We start from the raw sequence: 6,000 nt of genomic DNA on the forward strand, positions 1-6,000 counted from the left end.
TTAAAAAAAAAGATCTCCTCCTTTAAAATTTCAGCAAATGATCCTTTTATAGAGGGGTGTTAGGGCAACAAATACAAATCTCAGATTTTGCCCCTTGCACCTCTGAACATTTTCATTTTAGCTTAGAGATCTTTAGCCAATTTTTGTTTTTGCTTAACTACCCCTGGTTCGAATTTCAATTTGTTAGGCAGTCCCCCTCCCCAGCTTCCTAGAAGCTTCCCAATTCTGTTACTCATAGATTTCCTTCCCCAATTTCCCAAACTACCCCTCGAGCCATGGTTATTTACTCTAGGAAACCAACCTAGCAGAACCGCTGTTGATACTTAGACAGACTGAATGGGCCACAGGTCAATTTGGCCCAACTGTTCAACCCCAAATGAACCAGAATAAACCCAAAAACCCAACCCTCAATATCAAAGATCTATTCGGCCCAACTAGCGATTATCTGATTACCAAATAACACAGAACAATTAAACTTTAGCCTAATTAGTTTACTAACTAAACTTAACCAAACTAACAATTTTAAAACTAACCTAACAAGACTTCGATTACTCATGCATGAATGAATAGATTCCAGAACAAATGAAGAATGATTCGAGAAGAGGAGAAGAAACAGAAAATTTGAAATCAAACGAGGGACAGATTAAACCAAAAGAAAGAAAGAAAGAAAAAATACCTGAGAAAAGTTCGAAAAATAAAAGGGAAGTCTAGGTCTTCAGATCTTCGGATTTTCCGGCCAAATCTGAGGTTAATCGTGTGCTCTTACGAAGAACACACGAATAAACTCAAATTCGGCACAAAATTTTGCCAAAACTTGACTTGGGATTTCTGGGTTTTTTTCTGATCTAAGATTCGAGGAACTGGGGCAACATTCGAGGGTAATGGCATATGGATTTGGAAAGTGGGGAGTGAGGAGCCTATAGGGTGTGATTTTGGTGGCGTTTGGAGGTGGCGCCGCCACCGGAGGCCGGGGATTTGGGGGCGGCTTAGCTAGGGTTTCAGGGTGTTTATGGTGAAAGTGGTGAGCCGAAGGGATTCCGAAGGGATTTTGAGGGTGGGAAGGTTTTTCGGACAGTTAAATACCCCTGGGGCTTCAGTTCTGAGCCGTTTGATCAAGGGGAGATCAACAGCTCAGATTGATACTTATTGAAACGACGTCATTTAGTTTGGTGGGGGGGGGGAGGGGGGACCGACCGGTCAAGGCGTGGGTTTGGGCCGGGTATTGGGTAATTTCGTTTGGGCTAGAGACAATTGAATGGGTCTTACCCTGATCTGGATTTTCTTTCACTTCTTTCTTTTTCTTTTCAATTTCAAAATTCTTTTCTTTTTAAAATTAAAATAAAACCTAAATTAATTAATAATAATTTTTAAACTAAATTAACCTACCCAATTAGATTAATCACTTATCATGGTATTTACAATAATTAATTAAATCCTAAATTTAAAGAAAAATTATACAATTCAAAATTAAAAAGTAAAAATGCAAAATGAATTATTTTTTTTTGTGATTTTCATTTTCTATAAACAAACTAATTTACTAATTAATCTAAAAATATAAAATTAAATCCTAAATGCAGACGCAACATATTTTTTGTATTTTTCATGAATTAAATAAAATAAACATGTACAGACAAATGCAAATAATTAACAGAAAATGCCATGAAATCCAACAAAATTACAAACACTGAAAGAAATTATTTTGTTTTGAATTTGTTGGAGTAATACATATTGGAAAAAAATCACGTGCTCACAGCTGCCCCTCTTTGCCTGGAAACACAAAGAGTTTTCGTGCAAAGATAAGTGAGCGGATACGAGCGATTTTTGCCCGTTTGAATACTCCGTGGGAAGCATTTTTGAAAGATTTGACCGCGCCCTGCTTCGAAGGTTGCCTACATATCCTTGGCTAAAAAGGAATCAGGTCAGTGTAGTTCGGGAATGTCTGGTAGCTGGGACTACCATGGAGCTGTGATTTCACTGTTGCTGCTGCTGCTGCTGCTCACTAAACCCCTTATTACACCATGTCAAAATAAAAGAAGCTAGACTAGACTATGGTCTATGCTTTACAAAATCCTATCTAGATCTTCAAACTTGATCTTGTGATTCTTGTTGCCTTGTTCCTTGTATTCTCTCGGTAAAATTCCTTCGTTGTCGCCTTGAATTGTAAACTGAGATGCTTCCCTTTCTCCAGGTGGATGCCTGACTGATGAACTTGATATGTATTCCCATGCTATCCAGGCGGGCTCCTGACTGCTAATCTGAAAGTGTTTCCTGCTTTTCAGGCGGGCTCCTGACTGCTAATTTTAAAGTACTCCCTGCTCTCCAGGCGGGCTCCTGACTTCAACAAAGAATTCAACAGCTAAAATTTAAATTGTACTCCCTTGTTCTCCAGGCGGGCTCCTGATTTCTACGCTTGAAAGTATTCCCTGCTCTCCAGGCGGGCTCCTTCTTGAAAGTATTCCCTGCTTTCCAGGCGGGCTCCTGACTGCTGGCTTAAAATGTATTCCCTGCTTTCCAGGAGGGCTCCTAACTTCAACATTTGAAAGTATACCCTATTCTCCAGGCGGGCTCCTGACTGCTAAACTTAAAATTATTCCCTGCTTTCCAGGCGGGCTCCTGACTTCAAAATAGACAAAACAAAGAAAATTTTCCAGCCCCTGTTTGGTGGCTGTGCACAGATGTGAGTGTAAAACTAAATCATATTACCAAGTATTACTAAGAATTGAAAGCTAGATCCCATTATTCAGGAGGTCCTGACAATTCTTAACTAAACAAAAATTTTTAAAATCTAAGTTATGTCCTTTACAGGTATGATTTCCGCTAAATCTTGTAATCTAAGAGGGTCTTAAACTACTCCCCATTATCCAGGAGGGTCCTGAAAATCAAAAGTCAAGTTTTATCTTAAGGGTGACAACTTTCATGTCTGAATTATACTACCCTACAACAGAGTTTACGCTAAATTGTTGTTATTTAATCGAAATCTTAAAGATAAGTCCCATTATTCAGGAGGGTCCTGGAAACTCCTAATTGAATCCTATCTCGAACATGCCAACTTCTAAGCTAACTTATATTCTTTTGGGATACATTTACGATGAATTATGCTATTTCTAAACTTTAAACTAGGTCCCATTTTCCAGGAGGGTCCTGAAAATCAAAAGTCAAACCTGTTTGGTGACTACCTTTCTCCACGGAGGGTTTCTCAAAAACAAACGAATTTTCTGCCCCTGTTTCAATCAAAGAAAATTTTGTCAGTTTAAAGTGGTGGTTAGCTGATGACATTCTTGCTGAAGATCTTTCCACTGCATTGTTTTGTTCTGAATGGCTTTCCCGAATTGGCCCTGAACCGCTTTGACTTTCTGACTGACTTTCAAATCCCATGGCCTTTTGACGAACCGAGTTTTCTATACCCATGTTGTTGTTTCAAACCTCTTACCCCTTTATCTGAACCCTTTGCATTTTCCATGACATACCAAATCCTTCCACCGGTGAAACTTCTGGTGATCCCCCGTATCCCACCTTACATCATGCTGTCTTTAGTATGCTCTGACCACGTTGCGGTTTGCAATTTTGGAAGTTGGTAGTGAGCTTTGAAATTCTTTTCTACTTATTTGGGACAAGACTGACATTAAAACATCTTAGACAAATAAACCCAAAAGAAAATGAAATGCAATGACTTTGCGGGTTAAGGATAAGAAGAATCCAAAACCGGATGACTGCTACAAAGGGAAAAAGAAAAAGAAACTTATCTGAGTGGAACAACTGGTACCAATGATCATGACATACATTTCGGATTAATCGGCCTAATCTGTCCAACCAATCCACTTTCAGTTGCCGTACTTCGTCGCCTCAGAATTTCCATGACCTGATTACTTTACCCAAACCTTGACCTTGTTCATCCTGCGGTGCCTTGAAACAATTTTCCACCAACAGACCTTTCTCACTTGTTGAATTTTCAACTCACTTTTGCCTCAAGGTTCCCGTGAGGGTTTTCACCAATAAGACTCTCTCGTTTTAATTTCTCTCAACTCCCGTAGCCTTACGATGCCTGTGAAGGTTTTCACCAATAAGACTCTCATTTTTATTTTTCCTACTTGAACCAGAGTGTTGCCCCTGACATGAAATTACCTTTACTTGCTCGACTTGACATTTCTAAGAGACTGATCAGAAGGTCTTTCTTTGGACCGTAATGTGGGCTTTTGGACAGGGTTAGAAAGAAAGGGAATAAAAGGCTCAAAACGATTCAAATGGGTTAAAATTACAACTTTCAGAATCAGATTTTTCAAAACAACCACGACTTCTGCCCCAGCTTCTTGCTTGGGACTTTTGGATTTTTGTTTGATGAGACCGAACCGTGAGGCTGCCTACGTATCCTTAAAAAGAATCAGGTAGAACGTAGTTCATGTCATAGGAATTACTTTGTTGTTGTGATTTTCTCTTTTCTCTTCCTTTTCTTTCTCTTTTTGCTTTATTTTTCTCTTTTTGCTTTCTTTTTCTCTTTTTGTTTTTTTTCTTCTTCTCCTTTTCTTTTCATTCTTTTCTTTCTCTTCGCTTTTTTTTCTTCTTTTTTTTTCTCTTTTTCTTCAATTTTCATTTTTCTCCTCTACATTTCGTTCTTTTCTTTTCTCCTTTTCCTTTACTTATCTTTCACGCTTGTGCTTCTGATCTTTGCTACTGATTCCGAAAGAGGGGTAAGAAAGAAAATAAATAAGTCTCAAAGGGGTGACGAGGGATAAAGTGTTTAGATAGCAGAACAAAACGCCTTCGTCATTTCAATCTTCAAAATATGCCAAATACAAACAAGTACAATAAAACAAAGGAATCATACATAGTATCTCTTGACTGCATCGGAGTTGATAGACATTTCCACACATTTCCCTTCCACATCTGTCAAATATAGCGCTCCATTGGACAACAACCTACTTACGACAAATGGCCCCTGCCAGTTTGGGGCGAACTTTCCTTTTGCTTCAGCCTGATGAGGCAAGATACGTCTCAACACTAACTGACCCACTTCGAACTTCCATGGACGTACCTTCTTGTTATATGCTCTCGCCATTCTCTGTTGGTACAATTGGCCGTGACATACTGCTGCCAATCTCTTTTCATCAATCAAACTTAATTGCTCCAAACGGGTCTTGACCCATTCAACGTCATCAATTTCTGCCTCAGCGACAATCTGAAGGGATAAGATTTCAATTTCTGCGCGTATTACTTCCTTCATGCCATACACCAACAAATAAGGAGTGTCCCCTACTGAAGTGCGAACAGTAGTGCGATAACCCAACAATGCAAAATGTAACTTCTTATGCCACTGTCTAGAACCTTCCTCCATTTTTTGAAGTATCTTCTTTATATTCTTGTTGGCTGCCTCGACTGCTCCATTAGCCTTAGGGCGGTATTGGGTGGAATTGCGATGTATAGTCTTAAACTGCTGACATGTCTCTGTCATCAGATGACTGTTGAGATTAGCACCATTGTCCGTGATGATTACCTTCGGAATCCCAAACCGACAGATGATATTTGAATGCACAAAATCGACCACTGGTTTCTTGGTCACAGATTTGAAAGTTATTGCTTCAACCCACTTGGTAAAATAATCAATGGCTACCAGGATAAACCTATGCCCATTTGATTCTGCTAGCTCGATTGGCCCAATGACATCCATGCCCCAAGCAACAAAGGGCCATGGTGCCGACATGGTATGCAATTCAGATGGTGGGGAATGAATCAAATCTCCGTGCACCTGGCACTGATGACACTTGCACAAAAAACTGATGCAATCTCGCTCTATAGTGAGCCAGTAATAACCTGCTCGAAGAATCTTCTTTGCCAAAACGTACCCACTCATATGCGGTCCACAAACTCCGGAGTGTACCTCAGTCATGATGATTGTGGCCTGTCTAGCATCTATGCATCTTAGCAATCCAAGATCTGGAGTTCTTTTGTATAACACCCCTCCACTGAAGAAAAATCCGCTTGCCAATCGTCGAATTGTTCTTTTCT

Source organism: Nicotiana tabacum, chromosome 7, assembly GCF_000715075.1.
Source record: "Nicotiana tabacum cultivar K326 chromosome 7, ASM71507v2, whole genome shotgun sequence".
In the NCBI taxonomy this organism is placed as follows: domain Eukaryota; kingdom Viridiplantae; phylum Streptophyta; class Magnoliopsida; order Solanales; family Solanaceae; genus Nicotiana; species Nicotiana tabacum.